This window comes from Ambystoma mexicanum, chromosome 9, assembly GCF_040938575.1.
Source record: "Ambystoma mexicanum isolate Mex_15411 chromosome 9, UKY_AmexF1_1, whole genome shotgun sequence".
In the NCBI taxonomy this organism is placed as follows: domain Eukaryota; kingdom Metazoa; phylum Chordata; class Amphibia; order Caudata; family Ambystomatidae; genus Ambystoma; species Ambystoma mexicanum.
The window spans coordinates 430,594,479-430,615,666 of NC_090931.1; the positions used below are offsets into that span (position 1 = coordinate 430,594,479).

Genomic DNA, 21,188 nt, shown 5'->3' on the forward strand with positions numbered 1-21,188 from the left:
AATACAAAATTATGAGACAGAAACTCACCAATAGCCCGAGCTTAAATACCCTGTCCCCTCAAAGCAACAGGCCAACAGGAGCAGCAACTATCACTGACAAGAGAAACAGAATAAATCAGTCTTATAAAAAGCTGCCACAAGCACGGGGGAGAGAGAAGAACCCCGCTGCCACCTTCGACAGCAACCAATTCACCCAGTATGCCCAAAGTGGGTGAACTAAATATGACCAGGCACAATGAATGGCTAAATGATCCACAGAATCCACAAAGTCCACCTGAGTCCAGTGAAGTCCACAGACCGTGAGTCCTTACGTCCGTAAATCAATCAATCAGTCAATAGCTCGAATATAACGGGGGAGAGGCTCCCCACAGTCCTCGCAGCCCCTGATATCTCTCCAGAATATTTTATTTTCGGATATGTTACACAGAACTCATATTGAGCTATGAATAATCAGAAAAAAAGCCCTTAGAACCTTTTGGAGTCCTTTGGGGCAGCCAAGCAAGATGGAAATGCGCCGCCAATTGTGGGGCAGTTTGAACGAATAATGTTGTGCACAGAAAACATTGAAAGGTCCAAAAGGGGGCAGGGCATGCCCAACAGCTAAGGGAGCTGCCAGATACTGTCTCTCCCCCGCCACCCCAGCACCCTCAGTCCTATTTCGAACCGTCTTCTATTAACAGTAGATCACCTGGTCCAGATAGGTTTCCCCATGGCGGCTGCAGCGGGTCGGAGTCGGAGCAGTCGGAACACAAAGGACAACAAGGACTTTGCGAGACTCCGCGCCACAGAGATTATTTCAAAGGTTGAACTCCTCCTCTGCTCCTCCTCCACCTCACAGTTTACCCTTCTCAGCCCAGGCAACTGGCTGAAGGGAAATATATGCAGCATTCACGGAGGACAACAAGGACTCTGCGAGATATCATTCTTAACTTTTTAAGAGTACAGCTTATGTGCAAACCAAACATCCTTGGTTATATATGGTTCTGATTCATGGTTGATAAGGATAGAGCTAGAGGCCATTTTACAAATCGGCTCCAAAAAGATTGTGGGATTTTCTTTTGATCAGTGTTTCAAGAGATTCTCACTTGGCCTCCTCAGCTGTCTTCTCTTGTCGCCCTTGTGTGGGGTCAGGAATGAAAGCCGGACACAAAGTTGTCATAGAGTTATATACTTTTATTCAAAAGATATAGGTTGGGAAAATGCCTCTCTGGCCCCATTCTAAAGAGGGGATTCCCTACCTAAAAACTAAGGATCTGTCCTTCAGGATGTTAATAACTGAAAAGTCTCCTTGTGTTCAAATTGTCCTAGCCTGACCCACACACTACTAACAAAAACAATTAATTGAGAAAGGAAATGTCTTGAACCGGATATTGGCAAAAAGTGTTCATAAATGAAAATTAGAATAGCTCAAACAAAAATGTTCTCCAAGGTGAAAGGACCTTGGATCCAGAGGGTGGTTCCCTTCCCCTGGATTTAAAATGGGATGGCAATTACTAACAGTTCCTTTGTACCTTTCCTTGATTCACAATATTCCTGTTAGACAACAAGTTCTGTATCCGTTTTTCTTTATCACAATGTTCTCCATTGTCTAGCAAACACTGTCCTTCTTTAACATGTCTTGTAGCTTTGGAAATCGCCTGGTATAGTCCCGTGCCAGGACCCTTTATGCAATTCCAACTGCCTAGTGTGCTCTCCTGCCAGGACTTATCGTGTGTTTCAGTTACCTGGTATCCTTTCCTTGCTAGGACTTCTTAGGCGTTTTCAAGTGCCGGGTATCCTTCTCTTGCCAGGACTTCTCTTGTGTTTCACAGTTCCTCTGTATCACCAAAACTGCATATACCGTTCTTAACTCTGTATATCTGTTTGCTTTAATCTCCGTTCAAACTTTGACTGACACTTGCACCTCATGCATTCACATCTCATTGGGGTTTGGAACTGTAGTTTGCCTTTTCTGCTTTCAAACAATCTTCTTGCACTTTCTTTATTAGCAGTCTCATATCATTCAAATTGTCCTTGGCACAGAGGCCGGAACGCCACAGGCTCCAGACTTGCTTTGGATTTCCTCACTGGTTCTCTCCAGCGTCTCTGGTCCTGTTTGTGCTTCTGTGGCGTGGCTCTGCCGATCGCTTTCCACTCTGAAATGTGCAGACGTCCTTCCCGCTTCCTTCACAGCTCCACAGTCACACACATGCTTCCCTTTAGATCCCAGTCTGGGGAACGCTGCCTCTTCAAGCTGTCGAGTGCCCAGGAACCCTCTTGCAGCATCTCCACGGCACTTCCTGCTCACGCACTGCATTTCTCCTTCTGTCTCAGCGGACTCTACTGCTCTGCCACACCAGTGCGCTCATAAGCCCTTGCAGATGAGCCAACGTCTTCTCCTGCACTGCTACCCTCGGTAGTGTAGTTGCTATCTTTAAATGTCCCGCGCACAGGTGGTTTCATACAACAACTAGTTTTCAAATTATGCTTCATGTTCTTGTTACCTTGTACCAACTCCTTCCTCCTCATCTCAGTACTTTGGCGGTTATGGGAGTTGGAGTATATGGTTGTCATTGGACCTTCAGTTTTGGGATAGTCTTTTTCAGTGGTTTTACATAAGAGAATATTTTCATATAAAAGGTACACCAGAAGCAAAAAAGGTGTTGGAGCTTTTATTCTTCAGGTCATAGGTGAGGGTTTGACATACATAATATTTTGAAGAGGTTTCTTTACTTCCTAGACAAGGGGAAACAAATACATGGTAACAGGCCATCAAGGTCTTGGGCATCAGAGGGTATTCTTCATGGGAAAGGGGAGGATACCGCGTCTCGTCCAGTGAAGTCACCGCTAGTTGTCTCCTCCCATGTGATCCTCCTTCATACAGCTGCCCCCAGGGTCAGCATCAGGTAGCGGCTGCCGTCCCCTGGCCACATGGGGGGTTACCTCCGGGAAAACAGTAATTAGTCCTTCAGATTAATCACATCCTCAATAAAGGCATTCGGGGGAGGCTACGTTAGTTGTATCCTCTCGCAAGAGATACCTCTTAGTGGATCAACATTCTGGTCCATACCAGGAATACATGGCTGTGCCCGTTTCTTAACTTTCAAAGATAGTTTAGTAACTATTGGAGCTAGGCCAACCACCAGAGCATGGTCAAATGAATCAAATGTAGCCTAGTCAAGCCTCTCTTGTGTCAGAATAGATTCAAGGATAAGTAAAACTGCTTTGTCTTGGGTAGTATAGCTCAGCGGCAACGTGCTTGTCTTGGAAACAAGATGACGCAGAGCAACACCAGTTTAAATCCCGGGTCCACGCTTAGAAACCTCTTTGGTATTAAGTGCGTTATAAATAAACAATTATTATAATAATAATTATAATTTGAAAAGTCAGTGGGGTATTTGTGTTGTAATCAAAATCTGCCCATCTAATCCTCTTTCTGTTATTGGATATAGTATCTAAACTATGAGCTTATTTAGTATCTGCATTTTCATAAGAGTTTCCCTAAATAGTTTTAGGCATTCCGGGTCGCGGTCACTCTGCACTCTTGGTACTTCCTCCAAGCACTTACCTTTTCCTATTTCTCCCCATCAAGAAAAATATAATCAAGATCAGATGACTAATGATAAACCTCTTGTGAAAGTTGGCATTGCAGGATTGCACCAGTTAGACGGCCATTAAACCCATGCATTCCCAGAGTAAAGAAGAATGCTGCTATTTCATCTGCTTGACTATAACTGCGTTTAGGCGGTGGACAATCAAGCTCAGGTATACCCAATAATCATCTACTTCGTTAATTCAAGTATTCATTGTAGGTTGGCGCTCAATTTGCGTATTAAAGTCAGCCATTACAATTTTCAGACTTGAGGTCCTCTTAGCACCGTTTTATCGCGTTCACTTATATTTTCTTATCTCTTCCAGGACTGCAATGACATTACCACATATAGCAATACATAGACAGAGAATAAGCAATAACCTATCTTTCGAGTGGAAACTTAACATTAAGCACATCAAATCTATATTGTTTTAATTGTAACATTTAATTTCATGTCTTCCCGTACCAACAGTCCCCCACTTGGTCTGCCTCTATGACTGTGGATAGCAGGTATGGCAAAACTAGCATAACCTGCCTCATGCAGATCATTGGTCAAACATGTTTCCTGTAAAAAGATTACCTTATCGTTATCCAAAAGGTAGTGCCAGTCCAAATCAGGCATTTTGTTTTTTGACGTGGCTATATTCTATGTTATCATAGCAAAGTCAGTAAGGTCGTCTGTAATGGACATTGGAAGGATACCAGGAGCGCAAGCATTGGCATGGGTTGTTTGGTGTCAATCAATGTTATAAGTAGAGTGTTAGTATCTGGTGATGGCACGTTGTTTTGGTAAGCTGGGTTCAATACAGTTTAGGTATAAACTCTCAAACCCTCCTCTATGAACCGATCTTCCACTGCAGCCTGAGGCGTTGTATCGGCGCTGCACCAGCACCGTGCTGCGAGAGGCGCTGAGCCCCGGAGAGGCCGCCCCTGCAGCTCCTCCTCTTTGATCTGATCTTCCACTACACACCTCAGCGCACTACTCCTACTACCTACCTGTGACCTGACGCAGCCGAGTCCCCCACGGTCATGGCCGCGCCTGCCATATCAGCAACTAGCTGTGGGCGCCTGCCACTTCAAGAGTGATCCTTTAGCGCTGCATCTAATTCCGGACTGAGAGGCCTCCTCTGCGGCCCCTCCGCACTGCTCCTCCTCTGCGGCACCTCCTCTCAGCCCTAGGTACCGAGGCCGCTGTGAGCCCCACTGCTGCGACAGCACCTACCTTCCTGGAGCCCCTGGTGTGCCCGACTTCACTACCTAACCACCTTCAGGAGCTGCGCCAGAGTGGTCCTCTAACGCTGCATCTACTCCGTACAGAGAGAGGCCTCCTCTGCAGCCCCTCCGCTCTGCTCCTGAGATCCGAGGCTACTGCAAGCCCCTCAGCCGCGACTGCTCCTACCATCCCAGAGCGCCGGCGGCGCCTATCTTCAGAACCTAACCACGTTTAGGAGACACGCCTCCCCCAACATCTTACTGCCCGGCCTGCCGCCCACCCTAAGAAGGGTTCTGTGGCCCTATGAGATTTGATCTATTCTGGACTGGGAGAGGCCTACTCTGCGACCCCTCTGCACTGCTCCTCCTCTGCGGCCCCTCTTCTCTGCCCTTGGAACCGAGGCCACTGTGAGCCCCACCTCCACGACAGCGCCTATCATCCCGCGGCCCCTCCTCTCTGCCCTAGGAACCAAGGCCACTGTGAGCCCCACTGCCACGACAGCACCTACCATCCTGGAGCGCCTGCAGTGTCTGCCTTCACTACCTAACCACCTTCAGGAGCTGCGCCAGAGTGGTTCTTTAGCACTGCATCTACTCCATACGGGGTGAGGCCTCCTCTGCGGCCCCTCCGCTCTGCTCCTCCTCCGCGGCCCCTAATCTCTGCTCTGGGACCTGAGGCTAGTGCGAGCCCCTCAGCTGTGAATGCGCCTACCTTCACCACCTAAACCAAATGACCCTCTACCATGTCTGCGCCTACCATTGCGCCTGCCGTGCCTGACATCACCTCCACTGCAACTTCCTTCAAGAGCTGCGCCTCCTTCCTACCTCTGGCTGCCCCGGCCCACCGCCCAGCCCAACAACGCTATAGTCCACGGAGTTATCCGCTGCCACACTGAGGTAGGAGCCATTTTCACTGCCACTACCCATTCACTGCAAGTGGCCGCCCCCACTCCTACACAGCTTGGCAAACCCCCCTCTACTGTAACCGTACCGCGGGTGTGTCATACCACCCTCCTTACTACGATCCACCTGTGGGCTGCCTCTCTGTCTGGCCCCTTTGCACGCAACCGCTTCTGCCACTACCACCACTGTGACTACCTTCGGAACTGCCTCCCTCTCCACCTGCTACCCCTCCCCCCCACTCTACCCATCACTGTCGCTGTCCACCGAGTGACTCAGCCTGCCTGTGCTCTGCTGCAACGGACTGTAACCCCCGCTCAACCCAGAACTGTCGCTGTCCACCGAGTGACCCAGCCTGCCTGCGCTGCAACGGACTGTCATTTCGCCCTCCATACTACAGACCACCTGTGACTACCACCCTGTCTGGCTCTCTGCTTGCAGCTGGTCTCCAAAGGACCCCTCCTCCCTTACCACCTCGCCCTCAGACCGCCTGCTGCTCCAACCTTCACCCCACTGCCTAGACCCCCACTCAACTGCCTTGACTCCCCATCCTTCTTCTCTAAAACCTCACTCTCCCCAGCCCTTCCACCCTCCCTTCCCCCTCCACTTTACCTGCAATAGCTCCTGACACCTACTCCAATTGTGGGTACTCTGCTGTGTGACCACCAGCAACAACTCTCATCCCCTTCCTGTCATGCACTACCTGCCTTTCCCTCCGTTGGCCTCCCTCCATCTCCCTCCCTCCCCCTCTTCCTCCTCCTCTTCCTTCACCTTCTGCTCATCCTAATGTCCTCCCCACTCTCTCACCTCCCCCCTGCCCATCCCTTTCCCCTAGGAGAATCCCTTCTCGCTCTAATCTTATCCACCTCCCCACTGCCAATCCCTCCAGTCTCATCAACATCGCCCTCTGGAATGCCCGATCCATCTGCAACAAAGCCACTGCGACCCTTGATCTGTTCTTCCGACTCAAACGTCACTTCCATTGCATCACTGAGACTTGGATCCCCCCTTCAATTCCACTGTTCCTGCATCTCACTCCACCCCCCTCTTCGTCCTCCTTTCATGTCCCGTGCCCCTCAGGTCGCGGCAGCGGACTCATTTTTCACCCTAAATGTCTTTCCTCATCCCCTTCCTTATCTCTCCCTACCTTCTCCTCCTTTGCATTTCTCTTCAAATCCTTCACCTTCCCTCATGCAATATCCTTCTTAATCATTTACAGACCTCTAGCCCCCTCTCTTCCTTCTATGAAGACCTGGACCATCTTCTCTCTCTCATTTCTCCCTCCCCTACTACTCTCTCTGTCCTCTGTGATTTTAACCTCCCCCTCTCAACCTCATCTCATTCTTCCCCTCTTCTCTCCTTACTTGACTCCTACCTTCTCTCTCCCTATCACCCCAGACTGCGTCTCTCGTCTCCTGTCCAAAACTCACCCTACCGCTGCCCCCTCTGATCCCATCCCCAACTCCCTCATCCCCAAAGTCTACCCTCTCCTCATCCCCTATCTAACCACCTTCTTTAAAATGTGTCTCTCCTCTGCTACCTTCCCTTCAGCCTTCAAACACACTACCATCATCCCTATCCTGAAGAAACCCTCTGCTAGCCCTCTTCTTGCCTCCAACTTCAGACCAATCTCCCTTCTCCCCTTCATTCCAAAGCTCCTCGAGTGCATAGCCAACTCTCAGCTTTCGTCTCCTCTCACTCCCTCCTCCCCACCTCCCAGTCTGGTTTCCGCCCTAAACACTCCACTGAGACGGCTCTCACTTATGTACTCAATTCTCTCCTCACCGCTCGCTACGCTAAGCAATCCTCAATTCTCATCCTCCTTGACCTCTCAGCAGCCTTTGACACTGTAGATCACCCCTTACTTCTAAGCAGTCTGTCCTCCTTTGGCTTCAAAGGCTCTGTCCTCTCCTGGCTCTCCTCTCACCTCTCAAAACCGATCCTTTACTCTCTTCTGGGGCGGCCGCACCTCCTCCAAACTTCCCCCTGACCTTTGGCATTCCCCAGGGCTCCGTTCTCGGACCTTTCCTTTTCTCTCTCTATACCTCCCTTTTCACCCCATCATCTCTTCTTTTGGCATCTCCCACCACTTCTACGCGGATGACACCCAACTCTTTCTCTCCTTCTCTTCCTTCACCTCTGACTTCCACTACACTCTCTCTTCCTGCCTTACGGCCATTAAAAAATTGGATGTCATCCCATTTTCTTTCTCTCAATACTGACAAGAACGAAGTGCTTTTCTTCCCTCCTTCATCCGCTTTCCCCCTTCCAATCCCCCCATCTTGACCCATGCCCGAAACCTTGAACTCCAAATTGACTCCTCTCTCTCCTTCTCCAACTACATCTCTCTAACCTCTCGTGCCTGTCGGCACCACCTCTTCAACATCCGCAAAATCCACTCCTCCCTCACCTTCCACGCTTCTAAACTCCTAATCTCGTCCCTTATTTTCTCCTGTCTCTTTTACTGCTCCTCTCTTCTCTTTGGACTCCCTGTCTCTCACCTGCCTCCCGTAAGATCCATCTACCACTCCTCTATCCGCACTCTATGTCTTCGCGGCCCTCGAGACTCTACCTCACGCTCTCAACTCGCCTGGCTCCCCTTCCTCTCACAATTGAAATTTCAATTCCTCTGCCTTGTCTATAAATCTCTCCATGACCTCGCCCCCTATCTTTCCTTCCTCCTCTCATTCTACTCTCCCTCCCCCTCTCTCCGCTCAGCTGATCTCTATCTTCTCACTGTACCCCCACCCCCTTGTGCCTCCGCACGCTTCCGCTCCTTCCAACTCTTGGCCCCCCTCCACTGGAACTCCCTACCTCTCTCCATCCGCTCTACCCCCATCTACCCATCTTTCCGCTTCTCCCTGAAAGCCCTTCTTCTCCACTCCCCCCTGACTCTCCTTCCCTACCTCTCTCCTCCCCTCATACCCCTGTCCACCCCTTCCCTTCCCCTCACCCCCTTTGCGATCAATTTGAGGTCATCGGACACTGGAACCACCATAGTGCGTAGGAGGTCACCCACCCCCCACTTCTCTAACCTCCTCCCCCCTCTGAGTAAATTGTTCTAAATACTGTACCACTGGTTTGTTTCATGTTTGTAAATTATGCTGCATTCATTACTGTACCTGTTGTTATTCTGTAAAGTGCTTTTGTGTAAAGCGCTATATAAACTCAATAAACATACATAAAAAACAGGCGCCAAGTCTGATTTAGAAATCTCTTTCTTTTTAATTAATTACTTCAAACACAATTCCACTCCACCTTTGTGGGTCAGCCCTTTTTGATAACATGTGTTTCGGCTTGTGTGCCTTTTTCAAATATGGGCATTAATTAGCATCATCCTGGTAGTCTATCCTTATTCAGCTCGAACGGGCGCACAGAATCTAAGCAATGAAGAACCAGCAGGTGGAATTATCCCATTAACATTGGGCGAACTGAATAAGGATAGACTACCAGGATGATGCTAATTAATGCCCAGTTTTGAAAAAGGCACACAAGCCGAAACATGCATTATCAAAATTGGGCTGACCCACAAATGTGGAATGGAATTGTGTTTGAAGTAATCAATTAAAAAGGAGATTTCTAAATCAGACTTGCCGCCTGTTTTTTCAGAGTCTATACCTAAACAGTTCATATACCGGAGTTGTTGTTTTTTCTCTGTTGTACTCTCAAGACACGACACAGTAGTCAGACACACCAAGAACCAAGTCGCGGGGCTTTTCTGACTGATAAAAAAGAAAAAAAACATTCAACCCAGGTTATTTGGGTTCAATACAGGTTGGGTAATGTCAAGGTTTACTAATCTGTTGCAGTTTGCTGGCCCTGGTTCATAATTTTCTTCGCAAAGTCTTAGGCACACTTTGAGATCTTTTGGAGGTAGCAATCTTAACTATGGACAATAGTCCTTCTACCAATTGCCTGTCTCCGCTTGACTATGATTTCATCTACCCCAAAGTTCTGCAACCCACCATTCTATGAGCCGCAACAATGAACCTCACCAATATCTTTCTTAATGATTGATAAACAATCCCTCTTATGGCGGAGCCAATGTATAACTTAATTAACCAGCAAATCCTGGTTCTCTTTGGCTCCCCTACTAAGCTGGGGTACGTTTCCTGTAGTGTCAAATGTAAGCCTGGCTTAAACGAGGATGGTTTTCTGAGGAGGTTTGTTATTTACTTGTATTTATACCTCTCTGTGAATAATCCCTCGTTTAGAATTGTAAGTTTTTGTGTGTTCCTGTTACCTCATTAATGACCCTTAGAAGGGCGCGGAGGGGGCAAAGGTTCTATTGAACCAATAAATGTATTACCAGTGAGACCCTCTTGGTCTAAAGTGTGGGCAGTCTGATGGGCACGTGTTAAAGTAGGAGTGGGTACTGATTGCCTAACAGTATCCTTTAATAATTGCTGTATCACTTTAGTAATTTCAAAGATTAACTTTTTTAGATGATCAAGTTTGCTGATAAGAATCAAGATAGCTTTGACAAAGGTTGGACTTATCAAATTGACCACAACCACACCCACTCACAGGAGAGAGAACATTTGTTTATGTATTTTTATCATGGTAGTGGAGTTATTTCCATTAAACAGTATTTTGTTTTTGTCCACATTATCAAAATCAGACTGGCACAATGGGCTAGAATGGATTCAAGTCTTAGCAGTAGTATCTTCCTTTTGCCGACACGTCGACACAATCTGGGTTACTAGGAGTCCTCTTTATTATCAAAAAAGTATTTGAAAGAGAAATGTCTGGTGCAATGGCATTACAAAATGTTTCCGCAGTGCCTGGAGCAATCCCTATTGGGATATTACTCTCTTCCCCAACAACAAAATTGTGAATGACAGCAGGTAGTGAGAAAATAAGACCGTCATTTTGATCTGGGCATCGTGGGAACTCATACAGAGATTTCTAACATCACCCAAATCCTCTCACATTTCTGTAGTCCTGGACCCTCTTTTTGTGTCATATTGAAAGTGAGAAATGTGAGGAACCTGAGGGTGTCCTTACTTCTTTTCCTCCAGTGTCCTCCTTTCCGGTGACCAGGGAAAGGCCATCACTTTTTGGATCCTGACCCTGGGGATGGATATGCAAGGGAGGATCACCTGGGTAGAGGTAACATGGGGATTGGGAAGAGGAGGTTGTTCGGTGAGACATGGTATCCCCATTCCCTTTTCAGAATGAACCCTCTATCCCTCAAGCCTTTGTAGGCTACTGCCAGCCCTTTCCGTTTTCTTCCCTTAAAACTGTCCCCCAAAAACACCATCTCAACACTGGGACGAGGAAAAGACCAACTAGGAAGATACATCCTCAGTTGGGTGAGACAAACGCATACCAGCGCTATATTGTTAATACAGACCAGATCAGTCAGGTACGAAGTCGAGGAGGAGACAACACAGAGTTATACACACTTCCTTTATTATTTCAAATATCCCCAAACACCACTCTGGTACTGAGACAAAGAGGGCTATGGGGGTTTACAGGTGGAACAACCAGGCACGTCCACCTAATGGATTCCGGCATGGTCAGGCAATTGGGCTTAATGACCCACATCTGAGGTCACTTAACTCTAAGGGATATAAAAATCCTTGCTGCACAGCACAAAAGGGAACGGGCTGGAGAGAAGGAAGCTGGAGACACCGGAGTCGGGAGCCATGTCGAGCTGGAGAGAGAGACGCAGAGGGTGACCGTGAGAAGGTCAAGAGGTCCTCCTACCCTCCTTTACAGGTTCACACAGTAGGAGTTGTAGTACGCCCAGGAATCCCAGCCGCAGCAGGAAACCAGGAGAGCAAGCAAAGTTCTGTGGCTGCCAATGGAGGTGACGCTATGAAAGCTGGAAAGCAGAAAAAGGAGTAAAAGAAACAGAAGGGAGCTGCCGCATGCAACCGGTGAGTGTAAACAAGGGAAATATTCATACCGGACGTTCCAGGAATTTGAACCAAGTACTTTTGATTCCCAAACGAACTGAAAGTTATTCTAAGCATTTTTAAATGCTGAAACAAGTACTTTTGAATACCTAACAAACTAAAAGACAGAAGCGCTTTTAAATGCCGCAAAGAGAAAAAGCAAGTTTTGAGCACTCGTGAGTGGAGTGAAAGAAAGGTGGTGCATGTAGCAGATACCACAGAACAAAGTGTTTAAGACAAGTAATGGCAAAGCCAAGGGAATACCAATAAAGGTATGAGAGGAGAACCAAAGAAATGGCCAACTAAAAGAGTTCAAGGAACTGCAGGTTACGGGGAAACCTGTATTGGCTAGAGCTGTAAGAATTCAGAAAAGTCCAACAAAGTGCATGGTGGCCAACCAAGCCCTGGTACAGTGTTAGAAGAGTATGACACTGATGAAAGAACCAAGCTTCACTGTCAAAGGAAGAAAAGGCCAATTGTTGATGGAAAGTAGTCAAGAAGGGGTATCGGTTGTGTGTCCTGGGTGAGAAACCTGAGCGTATTCTCCCAAGTAGACCTTGAGAATCCCTTATTCAGGTGGCCAGCGAAGGGCTGGTGTGCTCAGATCTCAACCATGCGGTCAGACGAGCGAGGGAGATCACCTGGGTACGGGAGCCCAGGGTTGTGCTTGGGGGAATAGCCCAGGTGAGGCGCAGGGGAAGAAAGAGAGGAGGACCAAAGTCCTGAAGCTATTGTAGGCTGTACCACGTCTACCTTCCTTCGACCCAATGAATCTCCGTTGCTTAAATCCAATGACCCCTCAGTACATGGTAAATCCCCTAGGAACCCAAGCCCTGCTGCACTACAAAACTACATCTCCCAGAATCCCTGTTTCCTGTTGCGTACACAAATACTCCCAGTTATTCTTCTCCAAGTCGCTCTGATTATTACCTCCCAGTCTGTTTTGACAAAACACTACCTTCCCCACAATCCCCCTATTAATTTCACAACCCTTACAAATCCCACCTTTCCGAGTTGACCAACCAACCCTCCCCCACTTTTCCTACACGTACACTTTATCACACCGTCACAGACAACGGACTAACAGCAAAACCGTTCACCTGACATGTCCTAACACATGGGTCAGGCAGAGTCAGGCAATTGCCAATAACCACATACACCTGACGGCCCTTTCTCTTCCCAATAGGGATAAAAGGCAGAGCACGGGAGCACATTTTGAGAGAGGCTGAACACAGTTCAAACGGAGGAGAAAAGCAGCGAGACCTGAAAGGACGATGAGGAGGGAATTGCTCTTGCCCTTTTCAACTCAGACCCGCAAAGCCTTTGTACAACAGGTGCCAACGGTGCCCACCCGCGCTGATAGCCAAAGCGGGGAGAAGCAGTTGCCGCTGTGATGCTGCGCTTGCTTCCTGAGAAAAGAAACGCTGAAGGGCTCAGCACAGCCGGTGCGTTGGAGAAAGCCGATAGCAAACCGGACTGTGTTGAGCCCAATGTTGCAAATAGCAACATTTGTATGATCAAAGACTGTCAGGCCGATTCATGGAATAATTAGCGCGGCGCAAGTGGGCAAAAACGTGCGAATCGCAGTGGAATAGCGAAAATCGCAGTGCAAGTGCGAAAATCGCACGAAAAGCAGCGCACGTCGATTCATGGAAGGCCGTGCGCGAGAAAACCAGCGGATGTGCGATAAAAAAGTGCGCGGCGCACGTTGGCGCACAGGCCATCTAACAGCGTGCGCCAGGTCACAGCGAAAATCGCACAGGCCACAGCGAAATTCGCACATAGCGCGGCGCACGCAACAAAAGTAGGCGGAACACGGGCGTAACACTCGGAATGGGGAACAACTTGCCAAAACGTGGGCGTCACGGGGGAAGTACAGGGCACAAGTGCGCGGAACGCCCACACGCTCGCCTACAACACGTATTCATGGAATAGAATAGGGGAAAAAAGCGCACGCTCAAACCAGCGCACAGGCACAAACACGACCGCCACAAGAAAGCAGGCGGTAGCGTCTCTGCGCCTGTAAGAAATGTGCGCCAAAAGGTGCGCCAACAAATAGCACCTATATACTGCCATGATGAATGTCCCATACTGTGGCCCTCCAGGAAAAATGACGTGCAAAGGGGTACCCACAAACACGGACACCCGCTGACAAAAAATACGTGTGCGTGTATACCGGGGTGCGCGGGAAGTCTCACACGCGATTTGCAGGGTACGTGCATCACAGGGGTTCGCGTGAAGTTATTCACGCGATCGGGCCTGGGGGAGCGGGCTACGTGTATTTCAGGGGTTCGCGTGAAGTTTCTCACGCGATCGGGCCTGGGGGAGCGTGCTACGTGTATTTCAGGGGTTCGCGTGAAGTTTCACACGCGATCGGGCCTGGGGGAGCGGGCTACGTGTATTACAGGGGTTCGCGTGAAGTTCCTCACGCGATCGGGCCTGGGGGAGCGTGCTACGTGTATTTCAGGGGTTCGCGTGAAGTTTCACACGCGATCGGGCCTGGGGGAGCGGGCTACGTGTATTACAGGGGTTCGCGTGAAGTTCCTCACGCGATCGGGCCTGGGGGAGCGGGCTACGTGTATTCCAGGGGTGCGCGGGAAGTTCCACACGCGAATAGCCTGGGCGCGTGTATTTGAGGGGTGCGCGGGAAGTTCCACACGCGAATAGCCTGGGCGCGTGTATTTGAGGGGTGCGCGGGGAGTTCCACACGCGAATAGCCTGGGTGCGTGTATTTGAGGGGTGCGCGGGGAGTTCCACACGCGAATAGCCTGGGTGCGTGTATTTCAGGGGTTCGCGTGAAGTTTCACACGCGATCGGGCCTGGGGGAGCGGGCTACGTGTATTACAGGGGTTCGCGTGAAGTTCCTCACGCGATCGGGCCTGGGGGAGCGGGCTATGTGTATTTCAGGGGTTCGCGTGAAGTTTCACACGCGATCGGGCCTGGGGGAGCGGGCTACGTGTATTACAGGGGTTCGCGTGAAGTTCCTCACGCGATCGGGCCTGGGGGAGCGGGCTACGTGTATTCCAGGGGTGCGCGGGAAGTTCCACACGCGAATAGCCTGGGTGCGTGTATTTGAGGGGTGCGCGGGAAGTTCCACACGCGAATAGCCTGGGCGCGTGTAGTTCAGGGGTGCGCGGGAAGTTCCACACGCGAATAGCCTGGGCGCGTGTATTTCAGGGATGCGCGGGAAGTTCCACACGCGAATAGCCTGGGCGCGTGTATTTCAGGGGTGCGCGGGGAGTTCCACACGCGAATAGCCTGGGTGCGTGTATTTCAGGGGTGCGCGGGAAGTTCCACACGGGAATAGCCTGGACGCGTGTATTTCAGGGGTGCGCGGGGAGTTCCACACGCGAATAGCCTGGCCGCGTGTATTTCAGGGGTGCGCGGGAAGTTCCACACGCGAATAGCCTGGGCGCGTGTATTTCAGGGGTGCGCGGGAAGTTCCACACGCGAATAGCCTGGGCGCGTGTATTTCAGGGGTGCGCGGGGAGTTCCACACGAGAATAGCCTGGGTGCGTGTATTTCAGGGGTGCGCGGGAAGTTCCACACGCGAATAGCCTGGGCGCGTGTATTTCAGGGGTGCGCGGGAAGTTCCACACGCGAATAGCCTGGACGCGTGTATTTCAGGGGTGCGCGGGGAGTTCCACACGCGAATAGCCTGGCCGCGTGTATTTCAGGGGTGCGCGGGGAGTTCCACACGCGAATAGCCTGGGCGCGTGTATTTCAGGGTTGCGCGGGAAGTTTTACACGCGATTTCTGCACGGTACGTGTATTTCAGGGTTGCCGGGGAGTCCCACATGTGATTTGACAGTGTGGGTCCTCCCACCTGTACACCCTCCACGGCCCCTGCAGGCAGCCCACACCACAGGGGACTACCCTGCATCCCTGGTCATGTCCCGCAGGCAGCCCACCCAACATGGGCATGCCCCCCAGCAAAGGCACATGTCTCCTTGAACTAATGAACACCAACTCATGTCCCCTTGCACCGCCACCCCCCAGCACTGTGGGGCACCTGCCAGCAGGCCCCCACCCATGTCCAACTCATGTCTCCCACCACCCCCACCCCCCAGCACTGTGGGGCACCTGCCAGCAGGCCCCCACCCATGTCCAACTCATGTCTCCCACCACCCCCACCCCCCAGCCACCAGGGTCACCCTCCACCAGGCCCCCACCCATGTCCCCTATCACCCCCACCCCCCAGCCACCAGGGGCACCCTCCACCAGGCCCCCACTCATGTCACCCACCACCCCCACCCCCCAGCCACCAGGGTCACCCTCCACCAGGCCCCCACTCATGTCTCCCACCACCCCCACACCCCAGCAGTGCAGGGGCACCCTCCACCAGGCCCCCACTCATGTCTCCCACCACCCCCACCCCCCAGCCACCAGGGGCACCCTCCACCAGGCCCCCACTCATGTCTCCCACCACCCCCACACCCCAGCAGTGCAGGGGCACCCTCCACCAGGCCCCCACTCATGTCTCCCACCACCCCCACCCCCCAGCACTGTGGGGCACCTGCCAACAGGCCCCCACCCATGTCCAACTCATGTCTCCCACCACCCCCACCCCCCAGCAGTGCAGGGGCAGCCTCCACCAGGCCCCCACTCATGTCTCTCACCACCCCCACACCCCAGCAGTGCAGGGGCAGCCTCCACCAGGCCCCCACTCATGTCTCCCACCACCCCCAGCCACCAGGGGCACCCTCCACCAGGCCCCCACTCATGTCTCCCACCACCCCCACCCCCCAGCAGTGCAGGGGCAGCCTCCACCAGGCACCCACACATGTCCCCCTGCCCCCAGGTCCTGACGATACTCAATCATGGCAGTAATGGGCAGCATACCCAGCACAAACACCCAGGCAAGGATTGCATCCACCCACATAGTGAATGCAAGTACATGATACAACCCCAATGGCAAGTCTGTAAATGAACACATGTCCGTCACACACACATACACAATGGGTGCAAGTCAATGTCAAAACCCATATCATGACATGTATGAAACCAATCAGAAAATACCACAAGTGAAAGTTAAAAAGAACATGTATTAAAGATGAAAAATAAGTAAAAAAATCAAACATACAACAATGGCGATAACAAAATAAATGGTCCATGTCCGAGAACAAATGTAAAAATAAAAAAAACAAAGTAATCCAAAAACAAATGTTGTCCAAAGCAAAATCATGTGGAAGTAAAATAATGAAAAACCATTTCCTCATGCTGAACACAATAATTAATAAAAAAAATGTTTCTTCAAAAAGCAAACTATATACACGAAAATTCCAGGGTCCATGAGCCCAACACCATAAATGAAACCTACTACTACCTAATGAAAATAATATATACAAAAAAGTGGCCATTGTCCGAGCGGTCCAAAAAAAAATAAAATTAATAAAGGAAACCTAACACTAACTAACTAAATAACTATATACAAAGGCAGCGGGCAAGTCCTGCGGCTCACTCGGTGATGTTGCTGGCCAGGGCATCATCGAACTCCATGTCGATGTCCTGGAGGCGGGACTCTGTCCTGGCCCCGAGGTCTCGCAGGGATAACCCCATGTCCAGCTCAAACTCCCTGCGAGCTTCCTCGAGGCACTCAGCCCGCCTCAACGCCCGACGAATGGAGAACTCCGCCCTGACCATGGTGAGCCGCTCCTCTTCCGCCCGCTGCCGCTCCGCACCTATCCGCTGGACCAACTGCTCCCACATGGAAGACACCACCATCCCAGGGTTGCCCTGCCCTCCGGCCGATGCCTGCCCCTCTGATCTTGAAGGCCCCGAGCCATGATGCCTCCCACGTCGAGCCTGCTGCTGCCTCCGACGCCACTGCCTCTGCCAGCACGACGGCATCCAGGCTGATGGAAACCACCGACGCCGTCGTGCACGTGCCCTGCCTGATGATGCTGTCACATCTTCCACCTGCTGGGGTCCAGTTGCCGTGTTGTCCACCCCTGCTGGACCTCCGACTCCCAACTGTGGCAGGGATGGGATCCCCACCGAGCTGGCTGCATTGGTCGGGGCAGGTCCACAGGGGGCCCTGGTGGCATCTGGGCCGGAAGACGGCAAGGAGAACGACTGGTGTATAGCCTGCACAGAGGAGGAGAGGGCCGCCAGATTGGACAACACATGCAGAAAACCCCCGAACATGGCCGATCCCAATTGGGCCACGTCGGCACAGTGCACTTCGTGATGACGTGCGTCGTCCTCCCGGGAAGCACGCACGGCATCACGAATCACAGCCGTGCGCATCGCGACCCCAATCAGGACCTTCTCCACACGGCCAGGGGTTCCCACGTCCGCAGGTGGAGAGGAGTCAGGTGACATGGACATCCCCTCTACCTGCGGACGGGCCTGGGACGGGGCATCCCTGCTGGTGCATGGTGGTGCACTCACAGGGTCAGGGACAGCGAAATGCACAGGCCCCTCCACGGTGACCTGTGCTGCCTCCTGCCCCTGGCCCTGGACTGCACCACTTGCACCAGCAGGGATGCCCCCACCAGGCCCCATGTGTGCCCCAGTGGCGGCCTCCTCCTCCTCTGTGCAAACCACCAACCTGGATGGCTCCTCACCGTCTCCCACCGTAGCAGGCCCCTGTGGGGGCTCACCCACCCCTTCCGCTGCAGCCGTGGGGGCATCCCCGCCGCCTTGCTCCACAGCGCCGTCTCCGCCCTCTTCTTCACTAGCCGCTGCGTAGAGGGAGACAAAGAACACAAGCATCAGGGCAACAATGGTCCCCTAGACAGGAAGCAATAGCAGATGAGCAGCACTGTCAAAGTACACTTCCATCATGTCCCTCCACAACACATGGGTCAGTCCAGGCAAAACACACACAGTAACAGGCATGGTGCATGCCATGGACATTTCCATGCATGTCCAATGGACTCTTGAAACATTCAATGATATGTAACTCACATGCATCATGGCTCATGCCTATCACATGCACACCCTTCACCTCAGTCACATCCATCTGGCCCCAAACACACCAAACACAGCGGATACAAGGGTAATTTGGCTGCTTCACTGAATCTGTGCATTGTCACACACATGTGTCATGCATCCATGGCATGCACAAGTCACAGACACGCAGGTCAGGCACACAGACATGGCTACCATATATGTACCTGGCATCAGCACCCATCCCTCACCCCCACCCATGTCCAGGTACAGAGACTGGCATGCTCTCATGTTCAAAATCTGCATAGGGCTCCCCATGCGGCATTTGAACACATGCAACAACCATGTGGGTCACACATCACTGGTCGCACATGCATTACCATGATGTCCCTGCACACATACATGCATACATGGCCTATGGCACACATACAGGCAAGTATCATAGAACCAGCACACCGCAACATGCCCTGTCTCACACAGTAATGCTTGGACACTTACCGCTCAACTCCAGACGGGCCTCCCTCTCAAGGATCTGGGCGTGGAGCGCTGGGCGTACGCGTTCCAGGACCCTCATCTGGATGGAACTCATGCGGCCCCGGCCCCCCTCCACGAGGCGCCGGGCCTTCACAAGGGTCCTGGACCTCAAGTCCTCCCAGCGCTTCTTGATCTTCAGGACGTCGCGGGTTGCCACCCCCTCCGCGTTGATGGCAACCACACAGTCGGCCCAGATCCTCTGCCGTCCTTCCTTGCTGGCGCGGGACGATCCAAAGAGGGCATCATACTGCCCCAGGACATGCTCCACCAGGACACCAACTTCGGTGTCAGTGAAGCTGGTGCCCCTCTGCCCCTCTGGCCTGGGGTTGCCACTGGTGCCAGATGTGAAAGTGCCCGACATGGCAACCCCAGAGGCAGGTGTGGGTGGACAACTGGGTCCTGGGGCTGGGCTGTGGAGCGATGTAATCCCAGTCGGGAGTCTTCAGTTCCAGCAGGGGTGGACACAGCAACTGGACCCCTGCAGATGGCTGATGTGCAGGCACCAAATGGCAGGGCACGGTGGCAGCAGGCAGGCAGGCAGGCAGGCAGCAGCAGATGGCACGTGGGAGGCTGCTCGGGGCACTGGGGGGCAGTAACTCGGCCTTCTGGGCAGGAGCGTGGTCTTCCGTGTGTTTTCGCGTGGCCAGCTTGATACGGAGTGATTTGGCACGTGAAAATCCTGCACGTCAGCGTGAAATCCGAGGAAAGGCCCTTAGCGCGTAAGCGCGTCAGCACGCATACGCGATTCTATTGGACCAGAGTCCCTCAGCGCGTAAGCGCGTCTGTGACGTGACCCGCACGGGTGTTCCCCACTCAGCACGTGATGACGGGCACACGTGGAAATACTGCACGTCAGAGTGTCATCGCGTGTAATTGGACAAAAGTGCGCTTACACGCGATTGGCCTATGTACGTGTATTTCATGGGTGCGCGGGCACTTACACACGCAAGTACGTCAGCGAACCTGTATCCCGTGGTGCATGTGAATTTCCACATGCTATTGGACTGGGAACTGGATTCCAGGGGTGCGCGGGTCACACGCTCGGCTAGAACACGCGCAAAGCATACATTTGCGCACTTTAACAATAACAAGCTCAGACGCCAGGATGAACATACCGTTCCTAGCAGCAGTGGCAGTGGGCTACCAAAGGAGGAGGAGGAGGATAGTCAGGGCCAGAATATTCACACCCAGAACCAGCCTTTTCGGGATGCCTGATGACCAGGTGTATGGGAGGTACAGGTTTCCACCACACATTATACTGGACCTGGTGAGTGAGTGGGAGGATGACCTCACATCACCCACCCTGTGCTCCCAAGCACTCAGCCCCCTGGAGAAGGTCCTCAATGTACTGCACTTCTTAGCCACTGGATCATTTCAGCGGACAAGTGCCATAGTGGGTGGGGTGTCACAGGCCACCCAGTCATGCTGCCTACACCAGGTCTTGAACATCATGACTGCACGCCCATCAGTCCGCAGGCACATATACCTGCCCAGAACACCTGCAGAAAGGCATGCTGCCGCCCTGGATTTTTACGGTGTGGCACGATTCCCCAAAGTGCTAGGTGCCATCGACTGCACCCATGTGGCTCTACGTCCCCCCAGGGCATCTGAGCACATCTATAGGAACCGCAAGCACTGGCATTCCATCAACGTGCAGGTAGCATGTAATGCCAAGGGAATCATCACCTCAGTATATGCCAACTATCCCGGCTCCACCCACGACAGCTTCATTTACCGAATGTCCACCCTAAGCCGGGACCTAGAAGCTGGGCGGCATGGCGATACATGGCTGCTTGGCGAGTATGTATGCCACTGCACATGCATGCATGTTGGATACTGAGCAAGGTCACAACCCCACCAATGATACCAATCACCACCTCCACAGGGGACAGTGCCTACCCTCTCAGCCCCCACATGATGACGCCAATTCGGAACCCCACCACACCACCCGAGGTAAGATATAACACAGCCCACATTACGACCCGGGGCATAGTGGAGCGCACATTCGGAGTGCTAAAGTCACGCTTTCGCTCCCTTGACCGTTCTGGCGGGCAGCTGTTATACGCTCCCCCAGTAGTGTGCAGGATCATAGTGGCAGCATGTGTCCTGCACAACGTTGCAACACGCCGGGGCCTGGCCGTGGACATGGTGGTGGCCCCACATCCCCAACCACA

At 52.0% G+C, this 21,188-nt stretch overlaps 1 protein-coding gene and 1 long non-coding RNA gene across 2 annotated transcripts in view; one reads left to right on the forward strand and one right to left on the reverse strand.

The window, feature by feature from the left end:
* RAD51D (RAD51 paralog D) overlaps positions 1 to 21,188 on the reverse strand; it is a 384,690-nt gene that overhangs the window by 105,497 nt on the left and 258,005 nt on the right. The window lies entirely within an intron of this gene.
* The window catches only part of LOC138488134 (uncharacterized), an 88,216-nt gene continuing 71,278 nt past the window's right edge, over positions 4,251 to 21,188 (forward strand). Inside the window, exon 1 of the long non-coding RNA XR_011274592.1 lies at positions 4,251 to 5,388. This is a non-coding gene — a long non-coding RNA (uncharacterized lncRNA). The remainder of the gene's footprint in view (positions 5,389 to 21,188) is intronic.